Below are 25,899 nucleotides of genomic sequence, written 5' to 3'. Positions count from 1 at the left end.
TGGCCAGTGTAGAAACCTGGAAGAGTGAAAATTAGAATTCTTGATTTGATGTCATTTTTGATCAAGGTTCCTCAGCCCCGGCTTATTGCGCGGCCAAATGTCTGGCAGCCAAAATGTCAATATCAACCTGGTTAGCTCTGTTTTCTCCGGTTGCCATGCCAATTTACCGCAGAGTCTCGTTAGGGTTACTTGGCGAGGATGCTGCAATTTGATGAGAAAAAAAAATACAAATAAATGAAAGAACAAGAAAGTTATAATGGGAGTGATGGAGAACTGTTTTCTCGTATCAGCGTCAATAAAAATACATAACCTGGCTTATTTTACCAGCACGACCAGTATTCAGACGTGTTTTTTGTCTTGTTTTTGTTGTTACAGATGACAGGTGAAATTGCTTTCAACACTGCATTGATGCTTAAAGAGGTTCTCTGTCAAATCCCTCATGGCTGAGCTTTAAAATACACTGATATATCGCAGTACAAGTGTCCTGAGAGGAAACAAAAAGTTACTTTCTGCTTTCTGTCTCAAAAATCTAACCAGTTCACCTCATTTTTCAGTTTTTTCACCCTCTTTGAACACCTTCCCCCTGAACTTCCCCTGAACATGTTCCTCATGTAATCACATGACAAGATCCCATGCTTGGATCATTTTTTTTTTTTCTTTTCTGTGGCTCCATATTTCAGTCTGTGTAATCTACACTTGATGAGCACGGCTCACACACCCACTGATCCCAGCAGCACATCACTCTGAAGCGGCGGTGATTTTTTTTCTTCTTCTCCTAAGTATCAGCAGAGACTCTTTAAAGAGCCTTCAAAGTGAGACATCAAGCACGGCAACTTTCATAGCATCTCTGATAAATAGTGGCTCTTGAATGGAATAATTCATACTCGAAAAAAAAAGAAAGAACCCACTCTGAATTCAAAAGCTTTTCAGCGGCATGCTTTGCATAGTCAATGACACAACCTCTGGCTTCATAAAGTCACTTTGATAGAGCGTTCACTCACCAAGCAGTCGTGCCACAATGAAATATAAGAACATCACTGTCTCTGTTGTTGTTGCGACACTAACTTAGCAGGACTTGTGTTGAAATGATCAGACAGGCCATAAGCTCTGTGGCTGATTCCTGAGCCGTTAATTGAGCTAAGTCAGCTTTTTTACACCAACACCCTTAAATTATATAATTATTCACTTCAAGTTGCCTTACATTATTGCCTGTTAAATGCAATTTGAAGCATATAATATGTCACATTTCTGCATTGAAATGTCGTCACCCGCAACAGCAACAAGACTGATGATGTATTTTATCCAAAATGTTCCCAACACTCCTTAAATCCATAAAAATCTGCATTTCTGTTCAACATAACAGACATTTTAATTACATCATCTGCTGTACTAATAGATGTTCATTGGCAGCGATGAGAGAGATCAAAGATTCCCATGATCCCACGCTGCTCCCTGACGCCACTCCCAGTGGCAGAGATTACATAACGTTTATTTAACAAACAATAATTTGGGCTCGTGGAAAGTACTTGAAATGGGTCAGTACTGTCTACCGGGACTTCTTAATTTTTACATTATTTTTTGTATATGCTCACTCTGTTAAGCTTATTTCCATGTTCTCCGGGTTCTTGTGAGAGTCTAGTGCCGAGACAACATTTGTATCCAGGAGGACAGCATAATAACAGGACCCTGAATAAAATGGGCCATGTTATTGATGTTTGCATCATCTAAATATACAAAAAGTGCAACAGGAGTACAGTTTTTAATCATTTTAATATGGAGTAAAATAAATAGATGTCAGCCATCAATAACATGTGGTATCTTTTATTTACTGAACATTATAATGGTTTAGTATGTTACCCAAATGGTTACTAAACCCATATACTGTAATTTAAAAGTGGTTACTATGCCTCACCACAAGGGGGCGGACCAGCCCTTTAACCACTGTCAAGTGTATGCCCTCTTACCTGAGATGCTAATTAAGAAAAGACCCTGTTAGTGAGCGAACGGAATTAACATCGTTAAGAAATACAACTTAGAGGTCGAAAACCCATGTATTTGTTTGTTAGGAACGAGGCTTGTGTTGTATGTTGGATGAGAGGAGCCGTTTCACCGTGTGAGGCCTCTGAAAGAACTCCGGTAAGCATGGCAGTTACATTAGCATGTGATGTTGTTTTGTGAAATGCCTTTCATTGAGACACTTTTATGATACCAGTCGGAGCTACAATAATGTTTCCTACTGTTTGAAAAGATCGCTAGCTAAGTTAGCACGACACTAACGCTAATCGCGAGTGGCGCTACCGCTACAATAGCTCAGATATTCACTGTAAAATGTAATGTGAGTGTTAACAGTGTGGCTAAGTAAGCTAACCTGCCACTACCATTTAAATCAGGGAGAGAGACAGGATATGACGCATATTTTTGTTGACATGATGCCAGGTTGTGATAGTTATTGTTCTTTGATAAATGTGATGTACATTGTGTGTTTTATTGCACTGAACTGTTTAAATATTATTTTACGATTTAAAAAGGTTTAAAATAAAAATAGTGCTTTATGAAGGTGTATAAATGTTCAAATTTAATTTCATGATGGGTCATTATCTTGGTTAAAATACTGGATTGTAAATGTATACAGGCTCATTTACAATGATTTAAATGATGTGTATATATATGTATACATATACATGTGTGTGTTTATATATCTATGGAAGATATTCATTGTGAAAAGTGGAAGTAGAATGATGTCATGTGATTAATAGTCACGGTTATGTTTTCTGCACTCTATTGGTTTATTTTCTGGATTATAGATTGATTCAGATTCTGAACCTGTGGAGGTTCAGTGGCGAGCCAGGAAGGTCGATTGATTGGACGGAACAGTACGGCCAGCTGTGGGATCCACTCCGGAGAACCCCAGCCCATCGTCTCATTCCGCTTAGTGACACAGATAAGGAAATAATACACAAACATCTGCCCAGGTAGTCATATGAACAGAACATTGCACATACACAACCCAAAACGGAACTCTTAATTTATAATAGAGAAGAAGAGACCCTTTTATTTAATTTTTCTATTTTATTTTTTATGAAAGGGCTCCATTTTATTGTATTTTGTATTTTTATATACTGCAATAATTATTTGTGTGTGACAATAAATTGTCAAAGTTCAAGTTATTTGAAAATTTTAGGGGTCCAACTCTCCAAACCTAGGAAGAGTGTAGGTGTCAGTAGTGTGTTTCTTCCAGTCAGGCTAAGGGTGCTACAAGTACACAGACGTACACAGACATACACACTTCATATGGATAAAGGGAGTACTGGCATTTATTTTTTTCGCCCACTTCACACTGGTTGTGAACTTTAATAGTTGAAGAATGGGTGTATTTGAGAATGCATCATATGCTGCTGTGTATTAAGCAAACAAGTAAGATTTGCAGTCATGAATCTGAGTTTGTTTTCCTTGTTCTGCCCATGTGAAACAGTCTGGTATTAAAACCCTAATAATCGTCAAACAAACAGAAGTCAAGGATTGACAGTTTAGGTGGCTCAGTAACCGTTTAATCAGTAAAAACGGACAGGGGAAATCACACCAGTGTAAACTTTATATGTTTGGATTCATGTCTGACTCATTGTCAGGCTGTGCATGCAGCTACAGGCAGTTTAACTGTCTCTTGTGTGAAAACTTATTTTCCCATATAGTTTCCTGTGTAAAGCAAACACATACATTCCATGCTCGTATATGTGCACACTGTGACCAACCTTAACGGAATTAGTTATTGATGCAATATTGCTAAAATGTTATCCAGTTATTATAGTATTGAAATTATATGTAATGGCCCATGGAGGAGTTTAAATAGTGAATTGAGTGCCGAATGATGTTTGGCTGAATGGAAAATGTTGTGTGCGTTTCATCTGTTTACAGTAAACGTCTTAGGTCTCCATGTCTCTTTCTGCTCTTTTGAAAAGGAACTTAGTCTTTCATTTTCCAGACAAAACGTGTCTCAACACTTGTGTGTTATGTGCAAATGGGTGCGACGCGCTGCGGGGAAGTAGAATTAGGTGGTTGGCACAGACAAACCTGCAGATCTTGTTAAGGATTGGCAAACAGTCATGGGAACTGTGACCATATGCTTTGCAGGGAGAGAGGAATATTAGTGACAAATGTTTACATGATGAGCTTTTCAGACGATTTACAAGCACATTGATATCAGCGGGAGGTCTGACAGATCTTAAAGGTCTTAAAGAGACACCCTTTTTTCTCTCCCTTCCTGATTCCAGGTGTGAAGCCAAAAACAGTGAGATCAAAGCGGCGCCTCTCATCTCTCGTTGTTTTTGATGATGTATGTACATGCTCCAGTTGTTGCGTTATCACAGAGATAAGAAAACTGGCACGCAGAAATATCGACGATTACGCCGTCATGAGTTGATAAGCCCAAACATCAACAATGTCTCCTCTTTTCTCCCTCACGTTATTAAACTTGTCAGGTCATTTGACACAGGTATCCTGCTAAGCTATGTGTGTGCTGAAAGCTGACATTTGTGGCGAATGAATCTGCTGCAGGAACATTTTCTACATTTGTTTCACAGCACGCTCCCTGCAGATTGAAATGTGTTGTAAAACACAAACAATTTGGTCTACTAAGATAAAAAAAATATATCATTTCGTTTTAATCAGTGCTTTATTTTGTAAAAAAAACAAACAAGCAATTCGGTATAGACAAGTTTTTGTCTTTCCCAGATGTGCATGGACCTCTGTTTTTTTTCACTGTCCCATATATTTTGAGCGGCACGCCAAATAGCGTACCACGTTGTACATCCCAGTGGGGAAGGTTCAGACGTCATCACATACTGTACGTCATCTAAACAAGCTTCGGTATGCACTTTGCAAAGTATTTCCTGGATTAGCCAACACGTGCTCAGAAGCCTCGGCACGGGCAAGTCACATCGCTGGTTGGCATTAATGTTGCGATTCTTATCGTTTCTTTCCCTTAGATCGTCGAAACGATAGAATCCATCAAGTTTTCTGGCGTCACAGTGAGACATCACAGTGCAGACATGGGTGACGCTAGGGTGAACAAAATGACTGCCAATGCAATAGTGTTAATCACCTTTTTTTAAACAGCATTACCTGGATTTAGAAATCATACTGTGAAAGAGGCTTTAGGCTCATGTCATTATCTAGGCAGCGGCTGTGTTTTGCTAATTACTCAAATGTTTTTCCGAGTTTTGATCGTTTTTAAGATGAGCTACATGATAATTCCGACTCCTGTTTATGTCCTTTTTTCAATTCACTGATTTACATTTGGTGATGATATGACACTGACAAATGAGCAGGGAAATGTGCATACAAATCAAACATGTAAAACTATTTTCTAGTTTTTTAGAATAGTAGTACCACTACTTAATACCTTTTTAATTTAATTTCAAAGCATGTACCTAACCACAGTTTACTCATACCACTAGCATGCATTAAAGTGGAAGTAAAGAAATGTAAGTATTTAACATGTTGGCAACATTTGTCAACATATTAAATTTGTCACTTAAAAAACTCCACGTCACCTGTAATTAATAACAGAAATGCTGTGATAAAACATCAAGTACTGTACAACAAATGAATTACCTATGTAAAATACAAGTATATTTTTAATGTCGCTGTGATAATTGAATGAAAACAATGCAGAATCAAAATATGCATTCAGCTTCTTGAAGGCATTTTATTAATTTCTTTTCCCCGTCAGCAGCAGTCCTAAGCAATACTCCTTTATTCAACACCACACCTGACTCTAATATATAAAGTCAATATAATGTCCAGTATGGCTTTTTAAATTGACCCATTAACCCTCCCGCCTGCAGTGATAGATGCTGTTAAATCAGTAGCAGTGATGCATTTTGTAGACGTAATTATGTCCCTCAAGTAAAATAATTTACTCTGCTCATTCTAGCCGGCCGATTTTGTAATTACTGCTGAACCCAGGTCCTATAACATTTTAATCAGGCGGTGATATTGAACTGCTGGAGATGTAATTTAAAAAATGAGCAGGAATTAAGCGCTGCCATTTATAAAAGACACGATTGGCAGGATTGTCAAATACGGGGAAAAACTGAGCGCACCGGATTCCTCATTTGCAATGTAGATCGCTTTTTGGAGCAAAACAATAGGATTATTGAAATCAAGATCTGACCCAATGAATAAAACATGATAAGCTTTCGGAAATAATGGCAAGTCGAAACTAGGCCAAACAAATGTGCCTGAATTCAGAGAAGAATGAAAAAAAGGAGACAGCAGTGTGAACAGGTTAACTCCAGGGAGCGTTGCATTTTAATGGTGCTGTACCTTCCAGACAGAGCTTTTGTGTATCTTTATAGTAGCTGTTTTTTTTCATCCTGCTTGGTGGATTGTGAGAAGGAAAAATCAAAAGGTTGCAACACAATCAGCAAAGTGAAACCAACAACAGGAACAAGGACACATGGGGGAGAGACGTGCTATTTACATCGGCCCCAGAGTCCCCGCTCATGCTCAGCGTGAAGTTTGTCACCAAGCCGGTCGTCCAGGTGACAACCAGGCAAGAAACCCTCGGAGAGCTCATAAGACTTATCTCCAGGCGTCCTTACGGTGCCTTTGTCATACTTCTTGTCCTTTCCAGTTTATGATCATCCCTGTGAAAGAAGTAGTCGCGGAACAAACAAGTGTTGGGCTCTTATTTACACTCCGCCATGCCTCTGCTCCAGACAGTATGCTCAGTCAAGTGAGGTGCTTGAGGAAGAGTGGTCGGCGGTTGACGTTTGAGAGGCCGTGTAATGGAAACACTTGGCAGGCCATCGTGTAGAGGTTGACGTCAATGTCAAAAGTGAGATCCTGTGACAGACGTGATTAAATATTTAGAAGTGTTGATAGTGCAACTGGAGAGTGATCCTGTGCTTTTGGGAGACGGTCGCTCTAAAGAGGCCTTGTGGACAAGAGCTGTTAATTTTCTCCTGCCATATCTTGTACCTTCACGCCCTGAGACTGAGGCCTTGTGTGTGTTCAGTTACTGTATCATCTACAATTAAGTGCACAACCTTGGACAACCACAGACTGTATATAAAAATGGAAAATATAGACACAGTCTTCAAGTAAATCCTAGGGAGGTAGCAATAACTGAGTTACTACAAAAAGTACTCCGTTAATTGGAAGTTTTAACTGAAAAATTAACTTCTCACTTCATTTCTAACATCAGTAAATGCTGGCTTCAGGTCTTTTTCAATTTCAGATTCTGTCAATTTTAATATTTAGTCTCTGTCCACAACACAAACAGAAACTGATAAATCATTTAGCATGTCACAACCGTCATTTTGACCTTTCAGTTTTTAAATCCATTAGCTAGAATTTTGTAACATGTAATTGGCATAAGAGCACCCCCAGAATATTATGGTTTCTTGTCCAAAATTCACACATTTGTGAGATCAGTTATTTAAAAAACAAACAAACACCAAATTTGAACAGCATGAATCATTGTTTTCTTTAATGTTCATAACAAATTCTACATTGTTGTTGTTTTTTTTATCAAAGTAGCACAGTGTTAGCTAATCTTTGTTCAAGCGTATGAAACTATAGAAATTGCCTTTTCATTTGTTTATCTCAAATGAGCTAGGTCTTAAACAACCAGCTAGAGAAACACCCTGATAAATCTAGTCTGCTAACAGTTAGCCTTAGCTAGTAGTTTGAAAATGTGAGCTAACTTGTAGATTATTTAGATTTTACAAAACTGTTAATATTGGATATTGTGCATGAGCTGAAGTGTAAAGAATATGTAGTATCTACATTTTCCAGGGATTAAGTAGCGACAATGTGGGCTAATCAATCCACACACCCCCCCCCCCCCCCCCATCAACTTAAAAACATTCCTTTTGTGTATTATAATCCAAGAGAGAAAAAGTCCCCTTTTGGATGCTGTTTGCTTTTGTTGGAGAGATTCATCCACTGCTCTCATGGCAGATGTTTCTCCTCTTCGCTCAAAAACATCAATAGACAATCAATCATTAATTACCAAAAAATCCACACATTTCAGTGTTTTCCACTGCATGTTAATTATTCAGCTCTCCACGAACCTGCCCTATCCTTTATAGAGCTCATCCTGAACCTGTAGACATGGCAAATATTCCGTTAATATCAGTTAAAGATGGTGGATGTTTTAATAAAACAAAGTGAAAGCTTATTAAGTCAACACATTTGTTGTTTATCCAACTTCCTCTCTGTGTTTAAGTGTGTTTCTCTTTGAATTATAATATCATATCGCTCAATCCTCATCTATCTACCTATGACCTTTTTGCTGCTGTAACAATTAAGTGTCCCCAGTATGGGATCGATAAATCTAATCTCATTTTATTGATCGATAATTCCAAGAACCTTTTAGCAAATAATGTAAATCTGGTCTGTGATGGAAAGACCGATCACATAGCCGTTTTTACTAAACTACTGTGTATACAATGGAAAGTACCTTTACTGGAAATAAGCCTTAAAAAGGGAGACTTACAGAGTTGGACAGTAAACAAAGTAAAACATGTGTCAATGAGGCTGGAGCCTTTCAGATATGCACAGATAAAGTGTGTGTGTTTGTCCATGCTCATCTGATGGAGTGCCTCAATCCCAAAACATTAGAACTAAACAATCTGTGGATGACACAGTTAACTATTTTTCGAGCAAATCTGCCTACTGCAACTTTAATATAGACATGGCATCAGTTTTCAAAGTGTAATTTAATTTTTCCTGTCAGGCCAAACACTGGTTAGATTTGCAAGCAATTTAAACCGACAAGTTTTCGGTAGCAATAAATACAAGCCGGGAACTTTTTAATTTTCCCACAGAGCTGAGGAATTGCTCTTTTAATCTCGAGTCAGTATAAAGCCGAGCTAAATCAGATAATGAAATGAAAGTGAGTAATGGGAGCCTGAATTCTTCATGAGTATACCTGGTATTATTCCAAAGTTTTGATTAGAAGACACAGAAAATGTCATGAATTGTTGTTATTGCTTTTTCCACTTTGCTTGGGAAATGTCGAAAATGTAAAAAAAGTAAGTTAGTGCCACCATCAATATTTTAAAACAAAAAACTTTCCAATGTGTGATGAGTTTTTTTTCCTGTCCTCCAAGAGTCAATTATGACATCAAAGTAAGAGACATCATCACATTTCTTCTCCTTTGTCTGCTACTGATGAAATATAATTTATTCATCTTTAAAGCCTCACTGATCAATAATACAACAGAAAATGTTCTAGAGAGGAGGAGAAGAAGGAGCCCAAAGTACAAAAACATTGCAACTGTAGTTTTTCTTTATGGAGAATTGAGGAAAGAGATAAGCTGAGAGACGTAATGTAGAAGTCCCCTCGGGAAGTGCTGGCCTGGAAGCCAAACCACCTCCGCAGATTGGATTAATATTGCATGGGCACTTGTGCAGGGGCTCTTCTCTTGAAGGAGCACTGATTGCCACAGTCACTCTTTCACATCCTTCAAAAGAAAAAGTTATACTACAGAAATAAGGTGGGGATGAAAAGAGAGCCCACCTCATCTGTCGGAAACATCAATGACAAAAAGCTTTCAATGTCAGGACAATAAAAAAGAGTAAGTAACATGGGGATTTATCCCTTATTTATCTTGCTCTTATTGTGAGACATGAAAGAAAGTCATGTCATTTGTGAACAGAGCGGGCAGCCGCATCCATGTGAATCCAGCGTGTTTCTACCTGTGTGATGTTAAAACATTTTTGTTGTTGTTTTGTTCCATGACCTTGCCGACTTGGGTCTACAATATCTTAAGTATATGTTTGCTGCTTCTCCTTGCCATTAGATTTCCTTTTAGGACTGGAAACTAAAGTTTCTAACCTGGAGACTTTATTGCACCAAATTCCATGGATAAAATCATTGTTTTTAGCTTGCAGGAATACAGGAGCTGATTGTTTACTGTTGCCTTGTTTGGTATGTTTTTGTCACTTAAGTAAATCTGAGCAGAGGATTTCAAACACGAAAGTCACAAAATAATACATTTGAACTTAAAGAGGGCAGCTCATGAGTAATACTGAACTATGGTCCATTAAAGACTTGGAAGTTGTCAACAATCTTCCCATCACAGCGCGTTTGTTACAGCAACGGCACGTCCAGCATCAATTACGCCTAGAAGTCTTGGCACATGTATATATATTCACAGCTCTGTGATTCTTCAGCAGAATTTAAATTCATATCGACAGCTCTTGGAGAGATATTGACCCATGTTAAGATGCCAGGGAATTTATTTACTGGTTTCCTTTTCAGATTGAAAGTTTTGCTCGGAATTTGTGCAGAGATCTCTGGAGACGTTGCAAATATGTAAGTGAATGTACCCAGCTGGAAGTGACACTCAGACAAAGCACTTCAGACAAGGACAGATTTAACAAAAACAGGCCCTTGGGCTGCCGACAGAGGACCCCCAGAGTGAAGGAGACACAAAATGACTACAAACTATGCAGCGCTTTGTGGTCTTTTTTTTGTATCTTATAAATGTGAAAATCCGAGATATTAAGAGTCAGTTCACCTCTTGGGACTCGAGGCTTGTGGCCAGTGGACCAATCAGTACATCCACAACTTTAGCTCGACTTAACTGTGCATGGAAACAACTATCTGGACTACTGTCCCCTTGCTTCAGTATGCAAGCACTACCAGGGAATTGATGTGTTGAAGGAAGTGTGTCTGCCTTTGCTACACTAGGTGGCGATATGCCCCCTTTTGGCTCGTTGTTATCATGTCCAGCGCCATTCCATGAAAAAAAACAGAACATTTGAGGGATGTTTGTTAGTCTGGACAGAGATTATGTGTGGGGCTGAATCCCTGACTCTCTGACAGGAAGTAGCTCACAAGCTATTGCAGATGCAAGGCCATAGTTCAGAAATGCTATGATTTAAAAGACAACCACAATCTCCATGCTGTGACCCTGGTGTATGACCTTCTGGTGATGAGGACGGCAGCGGCAGTCGTCACCCAGCTGTCGTGTTTGTCATCTTTTGATGAACGAGAGAAGCAGTTTGAGCACCTTCACCTTTTTCTCCACCATGTACAGTAAACAGAGGCAGTTTGTGACCCGAGGATACTCTCGTCACACGGAATGGCCGCCTAATTACCCCGATCTGGATTTACTTTGTGAAACGGGCACAGTGTGTATTAGGATTCACCTCATGGAAACAGACTGGGACACAGACTGACCCACTTTTTTACCATTTACCGTTGCAACTTTTGCCAGCTGTTGTTTGCTTTTTAAGTGGCACTGTGACACTCAAGGTTTTTTCGGAGCAGTGATGGATTATGAACTTGGTCGTCAAGAGCAAGTACAAGAGAAACTTAGCTCACACTTCCAAAAAGGAAAAAAAAAAAGACTCTCCATGTAGCATCTAATAACAGTGTGATGGAGTACCTGTCTATTCCAGGTAAACAAATCAATGTTTACGAGACAATCACTAAGACTCCACTTCATTGACATTAGCAGCTGTGATGAGTGCCATCTTCTGGTAGCCCCATGTAACGGAAGCTACTCATCTCCCATCAATACTGTCAACACATTGTATAATGACTGTTGTTGCAGTTTGTTCTGTCTGGCATATGATTTTGATTAAAATAACATCTACAACTACATTTCCTTACAGGAATGTAGAGGGGTTTACTTTTTATACTGTAGTTAATTTGGAACTTTTTTCTTTTTAAAACAGTCAGATGTCACAGTCTTATAGGAATGTATTCAAGTGCGCACGATCAACTTCCATGTAAAATAAGAAAATGTCATTTTGAGCAGACAAGAAAGAATAGATCCAAGCTTTCTTCTGACTCATCTTTGACAACTTGAACAACACTTTCCCATGGTTGCCGCCTATAGAAATATTCATAACTGTCTGTGTGAGCCTTAAAAATGCGTGCATAGACATGTGTTGACAGTGATAATGTCAGATAATTGCATAATGTTTGCTTTCAGTGCACAGTGGGAAACGTCTCTACTGCTGTCAATGGTGACAGCTTTTCTAAAGTGTCTGCTGGCTTAGTGTAATTCAGGAAACACTTATAAAGGGAGGAGCACATGTAGACATGCAATGGGAGCCATGAAAGAAGTAGGGAAGATGATATATTTTTGATATTCACCTTCAGTAATCTTATCAAGTACAGTAATTCACAAAGAGCAAATCATCTAAAATCTACATGTGAATCAGGTACTTATACACACAAAGACGAGCACTGGGACACACTATCCGCAGATCTGCCAAAAAGCTTGTTATAATCAGACCCAGGGGAGGTCAGCTTGGCTTGTGAAGGTTGCCTGTCACGTCTTTCATTAGTGCGCTCTTCTGTGGCCACGTGTTACAGCTGTGTTCCTGCCTCTCCACAGTGACAGCAGAACAAGAAAGGCCCCCCCGTTCACGGTAGATGTGCAGAAATAAAGCAGTTTCATGTATGACAACGGCAATTCCTTTGTCTCGCCGTGATCCCTCTTGCCGGTTAGCCAGCCGTTTGCAGTGATTGATGCAGGCTTTCTGATCTCAGCGGGACACAGAGTTGATTAAGAATGAAAAAAAAGATTTGCATAATTTGTGACAGTGATGCGCTGCACATGTACTGTATGAAGAAGTTCACCAATACACAGAGGGCTTCTTATATCGTAAGGAGCTTAGCCTCGACATTTTTTTGAAATCTGAACAGGGATGATTTTTGACATTAGCTAATGCCTGGCTCGTCTACAGCGCACAAATGGGGAAGTAATGAATGCATTTGGTTGCTATGGGTATTGATTTGAAGAGAAAGCCATTTGGACAGAACATTATAAATAAACTGTGTACAAAGCCCCTGGAGCTTGATTCTCTTGATTGAAAAGCAAACTTAGAGCCTGGAATGCTTCAGAAATGCATACATTTGTATAATAACTCTTAAAAGAGCCCATGAAAGAAATAGTATCTACTATAAACCTATTTAACACTGCCAGACGGCTCTTAAATTCAGCAGAGTTTTTAACTTTATCTCTATCTTATACTCTCCATCTTGTGCCCAAGTAAATTATAGAGAGCTGCCTTGACTTGCCTCTATAAATGGTGCCAGTTCCATCTACCCTGAAACAAAACAGGGTAAAAAACTTTTCCCACTGAACCTAGGCAGGAACTGATTTTATTTTCTACAAAAAAAGCCCTTGAAAGCTAATTAAATCTTGCCTTGTTGTGCATGGGGTGGGGGGGCACAGCTGTAGGCTCCTCTACTTTGGGCAGGAAGAGCTTGGGAGTCGCCCGCATGCATCCATCTTCATCCTTGTCAATTATGCCGTTAGCGGTCTGCTCATCTTCATTTCCAATGTGGGCACTGTCTCAAAGTACTTCCCAAAGTCACCGTAATCCAATTATATTCTGGCATTCCCTGTGACACAGCCCATTAGAAGAGGCTTAATCAATGTGAGATCTTCATTAAAGCGATTTATGAATATTCAACATGACACTCGATCTGATACTTTATGGGAACTTGAATCAATCCATTCCCCCTATGGCGCCATAACATAACCTGGCTTCAGTTTTAATGGTGGCTCGTTACTCGGAAGGGTAATATACTTTATTAGTTAGGTAAAACAAAGCTCTCTTCACTTAACACACAGTTCAATCCACTGATTATAGTTTATAGTCTGGGAAAACACAGACATTTTTAGTATAAAGAGCTGTATGTAAATCTTTTGACTCTTGGACGGTCACACTTAGGTGTCTCCTCACTTCGTCTTTTAGGCACTGTGCATAAATAGCTAATTGCTCTGTAACCCTCAAATTGGTTCTCTCAACAGGGAATAACAAACAGCCGATAACTCATTCAAGGCTGGGTATCCATTACAAGAGCTTCCACGGAGGCCACACACACACACACACACACAAAACCTGCTAATCTCAGACTCCTAGAAGAAGCCACCACCAATTTTCTTAAAACCACAAATTCAGCCAGACTGTATGTGCTACACGAATTCTAAATATCCTGCGATATAGTAGACTGTAAACAAGAATGGCAAAAGACAAAATTCAGTCAAGACCAATAAAACATTATGGATCGTGGAATTATGATTTCCATTAAAATGATCTGTCTTACATAGTAAACAAAGTAATTTGGACCCCTATCTGGAGCCACACCAATGCACAATATAAATAACTTAAACTATGACCCTGCACATTGTGAAAGTTTACCTAAGTATAGTTTAATGCAGTATTTCATGGATTCAACACCTACATAAAAATATGTAGATTATTTAGAACAATTTGTGTTACACTCTCTAATCAGAGATTGGACAGAACTAATTTCCAGCAGCTCTGCAGTCTGTCCTATTTGTCTTCTATTCCTGATTGCTAATACGTAATTGTGGCATGGAACCACTTAGTCACCTCATTTGCATTTTCAGGCAGATTTTAAATGTCAGACATAATAAGCTCTACTCTGAAGGTTTTAAAATACAGCTTGTTACGTAAACAGTGTTTGTTCCTCTCGCGGATCAATCTTATTGAGACCATACCTCTCCGCTCTTCCACTGTACTTACTCACCGATTAGGAATCATCCATTAATTCTCTGATCATTTACGGCAATTTATTTCACTTGTTTCTTGTAAAGCCCATTAAAATCGATGAACAGGAAAGCATTCGCGGGAGCTGAAATTAACTCACACTAAACTGTATTGATGTGCACGTCAACAAACCAAAGATGAGGCAATGTTCCCTTCAAATTACTTTACTAGGATGAGCAAGTGACATGCTGTCATAAAGACATGAGCAGCATTAGACTAAACATGAATTTAGCATTATTTAAAGGAAATCAGGCATAAATGGGATTAAAACAGCTACTGCAGAGAGTCTTGGATTAAAAATTAAATTAAGATGATCCTGTCCTTAAAGCCCCTGATACACCCACAAATGTGCTTTAACTCATTTAGCCTGATTTCACCTCTTCCAGCCGTGTGCAGCCTTCTCATATTTGAACTTATTCGAGGGCTTCAAATGGCACTTCATCCTTCTTCACGACACATAAGGATCGGTGCTATTGTGTCATTTGCAGCTAAACTCTGTCATTAACCTGAGGTGTAATCAGCCCAAATAATAATGACAGGGATATGGCCTTGCCCTGCAGGGACCCTTTGATTGAAGCACTCACTGGATTGGAAATGAAATATAATCTTAGGGCAAATCAGGTCAGTTTGCAGGATGGATCTGAAAAGAATTAGCTCCCCCTAGTGACCGAAAGCCTATAATACAAACAAAGTACTTGGTATCTCAGTCTCTGCCTGTTAACACACATGCATCGAGGCAAACTCATAGTAAACATGTTATTTATTATCTTTTTGTGTACTTTAGATATTGATTGTCCCTGGTTTCTATCCCAGGATGCATTTGGGGAGAGCAGGGACAGTTCAAGGTAGTTTGGGGAAGGCTTGTCCTGCCCTAATGATCGGCGAATGGCAAAACTGCCTCACATTGGCATGTGTCTGGAAAAAAAGTTGCAACTGCGTAAACAGCAGTGACTACAGCCTACAGGGAAGTACAAGCACTTCCATTACCAGCAAGTGGCAGTAGTCTGTATTAATCACTTACAAGTGGACTAATGGTGGCGCATAGAAACTGCTGCATTTCTTTATCTTGTCACTTGGTCATCATTCAGACGGACGGACTTGTGACGGTGCAGCGACTTCGACACTATCAGCCCGTGTTTTTTTGCTTGAGGAAGAAGAAAGTATGGTCATGGTCTTTCGCTTGCTTAATCACATCCATGTCTCTTCTTGTCATTTTATTGGCCGGAGCTCAGCGTCTTCCTCATCAGCACACAGCAAGTCAACATGTTGAATCACTTGTGAAGCCATTGGCAACTTCCCCTGATGGCTGACCGTTGAGGGTGGTGTCCTGGCCTAAAACAAAACACAACAAACAATCTAGTAAGGATTTTTGAACAAGGTATCATTGCAGACTCCTGTACAGAGATCATAAAACACAAGTGGTTTATCAAAGAAATGTTGTTGCATCTGCCTTTTCCTACCCTGTTTCAACAACCCTGGGTCATCGAGCTGCACCTGTGCTACCATAATTAGTCTCATGTTGACTTGAATTCCCTGATCTCATAGTCCATTACTTTCATGTAATTGGCTTTATTAGTAAGTATTTATATATATTTCACGAGGAATGAGTTTATAGAATGGATGTTGTTCCAAAGGTTGGATTAAAAACAGGTTGGTTGACACATTAAGACAAACACACAATTAATGCAGCCATAAACTCAGAAGTGTTGCTTGTACTTGCATATAATCTCCACTAGATGACACTGTCTCCAAACAGGTTGTGCAGCTGGTTCTTGGTCAGAAGTCGCCCCCCCCCCCACTGCAAAATACAGCCACAGCAAGTTAATGACCCAGTGCTTTTACAGTACATTAATTACCGCAATAATTAAATCACATTATAGATTTACTGCCCTTAATGTAATATTTTCATGTCATCCTGAGTACAGATAAACACATCCAATTCCATAATGTAGACCCACTGTAAATACACTTGTCTCGTATTCGGTGATGAAATATCAGTTTGTGTTGAAAGAGTAAAACACAGCGCTGCAGTGCTTCAAACGCGGGATCGATAATTGCTTTTCATGATGAAGCACTTCTGTGTCTCATCAAAACTTCTTTTTTACCTTGAGAGAAAGGAAGTTTCCGACTCACCTCCCATACCCTGCGAACGTCTTCTTTCGGCATTGAAGAGCATCAATCAAAGTGAAAGGTCAATACACTATGAAAAGGCCCATAACAATATTCAGAGCAAATTTGTCATCTGATGTACTTAAAGGAGAGGCAATTGAAACTCTGGCGGGACAACGTTCATTGATCTGGACGAGCTGCCGTGTGAAATTTAGTATACGGCAGTGATTTGAGATAATGTGGTGATAGGAATGCACTTGTGTGTGCTTTTTGCATTGCTGCAGAGCGCTCACAATGTGGTATTGATGGAGATGTCAGTGGATTCTTTTTCGTGCATTCTTCAGTGCACACAAGAACACGAGTGCCACTTTTGTCCCAGTGCACTGAGTGATGCCGAAAACAAGCGTTTTATGGGCACATTTGTCTGGCGCTCCAGTACGCGTTCCTCCCGGCGGACTTGGTCTCGGGCAGGACACCAGAGCTTTTTTTTTCTTTGAGTACAAGCACTGGTGTACTGGGAAGGTCACGCACACCACTGAAAATCATTAACTGGGCTTTTTATTCCCTGTCATACGCCGCGGCTATTGATGACATCAGAAGCGACAAGGACAACAACTCGCTGCATTTGAATCTTATGTTGAACTGTATTTTTCTCATATGGCTTCTGTTTTTTTGGTGCTGGAACAGGGGGAGGGGTTGGATGGGAATTGAATTGCAGATGTCAGTATAGTCAGAACCTGCACAGCGTGGAGGGAGTGGCAACATTCAAGGTTAAAGCTGTATTTGTTGGCGAAAAATGTAAAGGCTGCTATATAAAACAGTGTGTTTATTAAAATTTTAGAGTCCGCTGTCCATCAGCTCTTCCACCAGGAGCACTGAATCATGTAATTTGTGTCATGGGTGACAGATGAGAGGCTAGCAAAGCGACACGGCGGCGCTCACTAGTTTCACAAGCGCTCAAGTGAGGGCTGTGGAAATGCAGCCGGCACTGTCTCACCTTGTATGATAAGTGCAGAGAAATTGCTTGCTTGAGAGTCTTTCATTTCACATTCATTAGAAAGGTTCTTAAATTAATGATGCATTGTCGGCGACGCCGTGTGATAAGACGCAATAAACAAGCCGGGGATATTTATGACGCTGTGGGCAAGTTTATCACCTATGGTGGAGCTCACGTCATATGCACAGGGAGTGTATACATTACACATGGCATGTTGTGATATACTATTTTGATCCGATTTAATCTAATTTAATCATAGACTGGCAGCGCATCTGTGGTAATATATTCTACTGGTACCAAAAAAAAAAAGAGTGCCTTATTTCCTACTTACTTATTTATGAAGTTTTATTAAAGGTATTTTTTAGCACATTTGGGGGCAGCGGAACGGGGAGAGCACGCATCACTGTCACAATGTCACCTTATTAAGCATGGACACATCCATCAGACAAGAGTCTGTTATTCACTCTCTCCAGAACTCTGCTTTTGTTTTCAGCATTTTGAAAAGAACTATATCTGGCTCTTGAGCAAGACAATGTTTGCCACTCATCGCTAATTATGTCTTTTAAATGTTTGCTCCCAGGCACATATACTGTTGCACGGAGCTCATACAAATGCTGAGAGCTGATCAATATTCAGTCAACCGAAGAAAAATCATCTGCAACTACAATGATAATCAATCAGTAATTTAAAAATAAAACATTCATCTCACATTATGTGATAATGAAATCAAGTCAAACTCATGACCGGAGAGTGAAGTTTGTAAACCGCTCACTCTCTGCTGCACAAAAGCCCACAGAGAAAATCAACACATTTACATCACGGCACACAGGAGTTGTTGATCCACTGCTGCCTCCATCAGTCAGTTCAAATATGTTGATATGATTTTGGATATTGTGTTTCGTTGTTTGCAGTAACCTAAGTGACACGAACTTGCCAAACAAGGCAGAAGTAGACCAGCAGTTCCTGTGTCCCCTTGAGCTAAAAATGTTGATTTTTCTCTATGGAATTTGGCATGGGAGACATAATATTTTACAAACTTCACTTTCCAGTCCAAAGAAATGTCTTCTAATGACGAGATAAAGTTGCTACATACGTGGTAGCCTTCAGCTGGGGTAGAGTTCACAAACACTTCAATTCCTCTTGACCTAATCTGATTTTGACTGAAACGGCAAAATGGGATTATATTTTTTCATCTAAAAAAACCAAACAATTAGTGCAGGTTTAAATAGCGGCATTCACACAAATCCGTGTGAAAAAACCTTGTCCTTTGAAAAGCTAAGGACGCAGTAAGTGTTTAAGATATGAACGGCCTTTACAAATAAAGTGTGCTACTGTACAAAGCCTCTCCCCTCAGACTCGAGCGTGTCTGAAGTCTTTTTCATTCTTTCATGATGTAACCACGGCTAATCAAAGCAAATGTAAAATGACTGTAAAGCACCTTCCTCGGCTGAATAAATGGATTCTGAAGCGAACATTATTTTATGTAATGCTGACACCAGACTTGATGTGGAGTGTTGGCAGCGCCAACATTGTTATGCAAATCAAAAGCAGTCAATATCAAAAAAAGTACTCAGCAGTGTGTGTGTGTGTGTGTGTGTGTGTGTGTCTCATAACATGAGCAGGGATTTTATTAAGCCACTAGCACGTGGGGTGCGAAGGTATTCAACTGTCCCTGATATGCACCCGACATTCAAACTTAATTTGCTCAGGCCCTAAAATAATAATAATAATAATACATAATGCATCAGCCACATGGATGATGCCAAGTGTACGTCCCACTTAATTAATTCATCCATAATGAGCTTTGCAGCATGTAGGAGCAGCCACCTTAGAGGCAGCTCCCAGAGTCAAAGCTAATTAAATCAGAATCTTAAATCCCAATCTATACACTTCTGCCTTTGTTTGCAGAGGGAAAAGTACAAATGAGCTGCACTTGCACAGAATAACACACGCTCTTCTGTCTGTTTTAGCCACAGACGTGGACAAATAAGGTCACAACTCTTGACACCGCACACACACACACAAACCCTTCAAATGTAAGTCATTTTTGTTGTTGTTAGGCACTGACATTGCCTCAAACCCACCGGAGCCACACCGGTAGGTGTCTCTGCAACACAAACAAATCCCACCATTATTTGGCAAGAGCTTCTCTGAATCATGTTGATCTCCATCCGTTTGTGTGCACACACACACACACACACACATTTTTTTGTTTTTCAAAGCTGAAAATACTACTTAACACTCGGTTCAAGCATAATGTCCGTGGTTAATTGGTTGCCGGGGGTTTGATCTGCATCTCTAGATTACAGGAAAACAAAGCATGGACGGAGCCTCTCTATGCAGGTGGCCGGGAGAGGCTGGTAAAATCTCCCTGCTGCCTATAGACGCCATAAAGTCTTCAAGGACATTATGAGCAATGAAAGGACCCTGATTTGTGTGCTGCTCATATCGCACCATGCTCTCTCAGCTGATTAAGCAGCTGGAGCATCGCAGATATTGCAGATATCGAGCGGTGACGCAACCTTTACCAGTAAGGTGAGGTGTAGTGTGTACAAGTATAGCCCAAGTAGAGGTGAAGGTTTGAGGACTTATTTAACTTCACTGTATTGTTTGGTCTAATTAGAATGTTACCATAATGTATTTTTCATCTCGTAACCCTAAGGTTTCCTCTGCACCGGGCATCCTAAGGGATCACTGAAATCTGATTAATTCAACTCATGTCGAAGAAGGTAAAAGAATCATGTATTTGTTGAACTACCTTTGTTGCCAAGAATGTCTGATGTTATTCACAGGAAGCAGGGCCGACTCCACGGAATGTGCCAGGATAAGCTAGTATGATACACTGCTGCCTTATTAAAGGGAACGCATGAGCACTGCTCGGTCCAAACTGAGGACATGCTGTACGAGAAGCTGAATCTGATAGAGAAGACGACTGTAACGAGCAGGCGGTTGTCATAAGCCATAGGACAAAAGGGAAAAGGGGGAGGATGGCAAGTAGAAAGTTGTTGACTTAATCTGCCAACTCTGGTTATTTTTAAATCCTGTGGGACATGATCATGTGATATAAAAACCCAGTGAACTAGATGGAAGGCAGTCTGTGGGCCAGGGCTCCGCTTTATGACTTGTTTGCGAGAAATAAATTGGATCAAACTCCGTCGGACCTCGGCGCTCAATGTGTTTGACAGACTTTTGATACGTGTTGGCGCAAGAAAGCCAGGCGCAAATGGACTTTTGGACTTTTGGCGGTCAGTGACCCCCGCTGCCTTCCTCTTCTGTTGAAAACAATCACAGCAACAGCAGTAGCGGTGATCGAGATCACTGTAGCCAAAACCGTGGTAACAGCAAATGCTTTTGTGGAGTCTCACGGGACGAGATTTTACGAGAAAAATGGGATGTCGCGAGACTAAGACTTAACAAGAATTACAGTTCATATGCAAAACTCCCTTCAATTGGGAACACCTGCAACCAGCAATTGTACTTGAAATTGTAATATCGCTTTTATTTAGCAAAAAACAGTAATGGAAACATGACTGTGGTACGATAAATATTCTGTGTTGTATACCAGGCATAAGCTATATCTTGAGTGTGGCAGATTTGTAAAATTGCAAGTTTCTCTGTCCTTATAAATTGCAAATCACTGACTTTACCCTGCATTTCTGTTGATTCAACACATGCACTGTGAAAACAGACCGTGCATATGTATGCTAATGTTTCTTGAATGAGGAAACGCTGTGCTCGGAGAAACCCACAATTGCTAAACAGTGAGGGGAAAAAGAAAAGGAAAAAGACATTAGAGCAGCATGTGCCTTAAATTTGTCTTTGCCAGCTCCCAGCGCTGAGGAGAATCTATGATCCTCATCTCGCACGCTCTCACAGAACACCCGAGCCCTTGGTTTGTCTCCGCGAGAGGAGCTGTCGCCGAGGCGCCGAGCCTCTGTTTGAGCAACGTCGCTCGAACGTCACGCGTCGCCATCAATCACGGGAACGTGTCGCGCGTCTCGCAGAGGTGGCTTGCCCGCATCTGGTCTTTAGTCATATATCCTCATCATCACCGTATCAGCGTTCCAAATCTGTCCATGAATACATTATTCAAATTCAGTTCATTAGGAAAAAGTCATTTCAGCCGACAGTTAAGTCCACCTAAAACTTTGGGAACGGCTCTAATGACGTTATGTTTCACTGTAATTCTCTGTGGATATTGTAGTCATTTACTATGATACATAACGCCACGTAACGCACATTCCCAAAAATATACAGGCAGGCCTGGGAAGATAAATCCCCCCTTCCTTTTATTCTCTGCAAGGGAAAAAAAAAATCACACTCGCGTCAAAGTTTCTGACATTTTAAGAATTGTTTCGCATCGTTTGAAAACTTAAAGATGAAGACCTCAGAGTGGAGTTATTGTTTTCTCCTCATACAAGAAATGAATCATCCCCTCGTTCCCTTCCAATATGATCTTTCTCTCAGGTCTTCCAGGACAAAACAGTGCATATACGGTATATCAGCTTCTTATATAACTGCATGACAAATCAATCATAAAATTGTTGTTTTGGATTGTTTTGACCAATAGATGCCCTGAGCCCTGAAGGGCCCAAACAATCAAATAACTACAGCACACCATAAAAATAGCCGAAATAGAATAGCAGGTTATTTCCAGCTGCAGGTGTGTTTGTATTTCATCGCTGTAATGTGATCTCAGGCTTGTAATGTTGCAGTTTTAGATTTTATAGGTTAGTGTAAACATCAATGCAGACTCCGATTGGCCTTGAATAAATATGATGGAGAATTAAGTTTTAAGTAAAAAAAAAAGGGTCAATTTTCCAACATCTCTCATGTGGGATTAGCCTGGATTACACTCTGAACTCCGGTGTGTCTGCGGCGGACATCTTTCATAAACTAATCTCACATCGCTTTAACCACCAAGTCTCATTTCACCTGTTGACGCAGAGCCAAAGGCAAATTTCATCCTTGACTCGAGCATCGCATCCTCACCAAGGACCAGCGAAGGAGCTTCAGCGTGGAGCATTCACTCCCTTGGGCCTGATTTCAGAGAAGCCATGAGTTTTTTTTTTTAATTTATGTTCTTGTTTATTTGTTTATTTATTTTTTTATTACAGAGTGATATACAGTCCTGTGCGCTCATGTTTGCTTTGACCTCCCCTGTCCTCTAAATCCAAAAAGCTGACACACTTTAGAGAATAATTCATGAAATCATTTTATACGAGCCGCTCATTTTGTGTTGACTCAACTCTTTAGTTATGACCTACCAGAGCCAAAGCATTTTCCAAATGGAACGCCGGCCGCTCTACAACAGGAACGAGACTAATTTCCATGATATTTGCCCGCACAGGAAAAAAAATAAATGACTGCTGATGATGATTCTAAAGGGGTTGTGTGTGTTTCTGCCTGTGTTCGACAAGGAGATGGAATTTAAAGTAAAGCACAGAGAGAGGAAAGAGGCAAGAAGAGAAATGCAAAGCTGTTATTGTTCTTCAAAATCAAAATAAAGTCTTCCTGAGGCCATTACCTACATCGCCAGAAATCGTAATCGAAGTGTTTTCAGTAAAACGTCACAACAAAACATAACTTAACTTGGCAAAAGGGTAATTTTAATGGTCACAGTGTACCTTTCTTCAATTGTAATAGCAATCAAAATCTCAATATATCAGCAATCAATAATATTTATGCATAAAAATAAATGCACTTTGAGGTATTACACTAATAAGTGCTTTGAAAGTTTTACCTCAGGTTTGTGATTTTTTTTTTTACTGGTCCGGCCAACTTGAGATCAAATTGCACTTTGTTTGTGGCCCCTAAACTAAAATGAGGCTATAGAAATGTGTAGGAGATGAGGAGACGGACTAAAATGGCTGTTACAAGGGAAAAATGTTCTTGTTCATATTAAAGGCCACGGTCAGACCAATTGTGGTGAGCTGGGCATGTGATGAGTTAATTAGACCTCTCACACACTTTCCATCCCTTTTATATTCTCACATCTCTCTTTAAGGCACTCATCTTCTGTAGAGTAATGACACACTAGGAAGTGTTTAACTATAAGTGACTACTATCAATGCAAGTAATAGCGGCCTGCCACTTAATATCAAGTTACAGTATAAGTTGTTATTTCTGTGTGTTTTTTGTGAACTAGTTATTGTTCCATAAACAAACAATTTTATTTAGATATTATGTTAAATATCATCATAGATATTATTTCGATAAATAATATCGAAATAATAATATCTCCTTTTTTTCACTTGACTGACCTCTACTGACCAAACTAGACACTTTTTGAGTTTGAGACCCCTGATTCACACTGATTTAAATCTGTAAAGTCACATTTATTTAGTCCTTTTTATGGTGATTTGGTGCTTTTTTTAATCACAATTAATCACATCATGTGTTTTGTTTGTTAAATCTGAATCTTATCATATCACCCTAGAAAGGTATTGAAATATAAAGTGGCATAAAATGACATTTCAGATTTGTATGCAAAATAAGCATATGGAAAACATTTTTGACACCACACTGTTAGCTTGTGAATTGTGTGTATTTTAAAAAATATGTGTTGCGACAACTTCAAACATGATAAAGAATATAACGAACCCATGCAAGTTATAGAATTAGTATTTTCCCCCACTCTAAAATGGCACAACATCAACAGTTACAAATGCACACGAGCTAATTTGACTGGCAGACTGGCTGTGATACTGCTCAGCCGTGACCCATCATTCTTCGCCAAAAATGGCCTATAAGCTTGCCGCCCTACAATGTATCAGATAATGGCATTATTGTTATTGCATTGTTGCTGCCTGCGTTGGCCCAGTCGGTGTTTATTTTCCGCACACTTCATGTCCACAGACGATGGCAGTGATCCATCCTGACAGCCAGAGGCTGAGCGACAGATTCTGCACAAGAGGGAACCCCAAGGTAATCATTTGCATTTGTTTTTTATTGCAATCATTAGGGCTCCCCTGCCGGGCCTCAGTGCAAGTCTGTGTGACAGACCCCATGTTTTATCTGAGAGTCAAGGGAGGTATGTTGCTGGGAGCGAGTTGAAGTGTACAGTACGCTGCACTGATTAAGAAAACAGGCTGGGAACCATGGATCACAGCAACACTGACATCTGTGTGTCCCCAGTTGTGCTTTGTAGAGACGGAATAGAGCAGAATTTTTCAATATAGGGAATCTGCGATTGAAAAGGCACACGGTGTTAACTCCTGTTGCTAATTTCTTCTGTCAGAAAACACAGGATTATTTTAATATGTGTCATCAAAAAGCACACGGCATGCTGACAACAGAGGAACACATGCAGCCGAACGGGGGGAACAAAGGACAGAGGAAAATAGAGGAAACCTTGATCAAGCTGGGTGGTGTCACGACCTCTCCTGTCCCCCAACGGAGGCCTGGAGAGATCACAAGTGGTGCTTCAGTCGTGAACTCCATGGCTGTGCATGAGGATCCAAAGATCACTCCGGACTCCTACTTTCCTTTAATTATCTGGAGGTCTTAGGGAGAGTGCAGCTATGTGGGCCAGGCCCGATTTTTTTCGGCTTGAAATGAACTTAATAGTTGTGAGCCTGAATATCTGAAGTTTTAAGTGGTAGAAAGACCACACAAGAGAAATAAGATATTATTCTTCACACTCACTATAAAACTGGTCAATTTTTACGTGATGAATATATGCAATATAAAAAAATATAAACAAAAGATGAGATCCACCCACCAGGGTTTCTCAATCCACTGCTCTGCATGTTCTAGAAGTTTCCCTGCTCTAACACACCTGATTCAAATAAATGGCTCGTTATCTGGCTTCTTCTGCAGGGCTTGCTAATGAGCGGACTTGAATCAGGTGTGTCCCCAGGACCAGGATTGAGAGACCCCGGTCTACACTACACCACCATCTGTTTGCTGGTCTTCTGCTACCGCCTCCTTTGGTAAGTTTGTGTTCTCTCATTAACCATTTATCATCCAAGCCTCAAAATGTCTGTCTGGTCTTTTTTTTTTTTTTTTTTTTGCTTATTTTAACCATAAAAGGGCCAGAAAATGTCCTGTGAGTAAGTGCTTTTGCCCATTTTTCACTGAATAACTTTAAATATCTGGCACTTATTTGCAATTTACTGCATGTTAAAATGGTGTATTAACATATTAAAATGTAGGGGAAAAAAAGTAACGTTTTATTTAGAAAAAACACTGTAGTTCCTCTCTGGTGACAAAGATGCTGATTTGCTGGCTTCCTGCAA

General features: G+C 39.9%; 1 long non-coding RNA gene across 1 annotated transcript; it reads left to right on the top strand.

Annotated features, from left to right (window-relative positions):
* The first annotated feature begins 1,944 nt into the window (after window positions 1–1,944).
* LOC131458733 (uncharacterized) lies at window positions 1,945–25,589 on the top strand. The gene is made up of 4 exons (XR_009240120.1): window positions 1,945–2,136; window positions 2,805–2,972; window positions 24,518–24,586; window positions 25,481–25,589. It is a non-coding gene; the product is annotated as an uncharacterized LOC131458733 (long non-coding RNA).
* Window positions 25,590–25,899: the final 310 nt, after the last annotated feature.

This window comes from Solea solea, chromosome 1, assembly GCF_958295425.1.
Source record: "Solea solea chromosome 1, fSolSol10.1, whole genome shotgun sequence".
NCBI lineage: Eukaryota > Metazoa > Chordata > Actinopteri > Pleuronectiformes > Soleidae > Solea > Solea solea.
Note: the sequence above shows the minus strand (reverse complement) of the source record. Positions and strands in the feature narration are given on the sequence as shown.